The sequence below is a fragment of the Apis florea genome, unplaced genomic scaffold (assembly GCF_048593485.1).
Source record: "Apis florea isolate Af1SG1 unplaced genomic scaffold, ASM4859348v1 contig_3585_pilon, whole genome shotgun sequence".
In the NCBI taxonomy this organism is placed as follows: domain Eukaryota; kingdom Metazoa; phylum Arthropoda; class Insecta; order Hymenoptera; family Apidae; genus Apis; species Apis florea.
In genome coordinates this window covers 2573304-2573837 of record NW_028256788.1, presented here as the reverse complement: position 1 = coordinate 2573837, position 534 = coordinate 2573304, and positions in this window count along the sequence as shown.

Sequence of the window (534 nt, the reverse complement as noted above, 5' to 3'; positions counted from 1 at the left end):
TATTTTATAAATATCTTTTATCGAGTATTCTTTCAATCCCTTCGAAAAATAAAAATAAAAAGGCAAAAATCGATAAACGACTTTTGCACACGTCTCTCTCTCTCTCTCTCTCTCTCTCTCGATCGTTCGTTCCAAGCTCGATGATGATATTGAGTAATTATCTCTGAATCATTGTTGTCCCGAGGATTAATTACACGTAACTATGTATAAGTTTAATGAGCGAGCGATTGGAGACACGATACCGAGCGAGAGATACGTATCGCGTGAAAAATATAAGCAGTTTTTGTTTCGTGAAAACAAAGGAGAGACTTGACCGTGCCACGTAATACTTGCGATAAGGCGTTATCGCCGCGTTAAGATCGAGGACGATCTTACTTTCGACTTTTACGGCTGTGAGTTAAAATGATAACGGGGCCAGTGCGTATCAGTTTTAACCGGTAAAACAATCGACAGTGCTAACTTGCGACATCTCTCATCGCCGAGCAATGGTATGTAACGTGCGAGGGGCCGATCGATGGGGGCCAATTGCCTTTT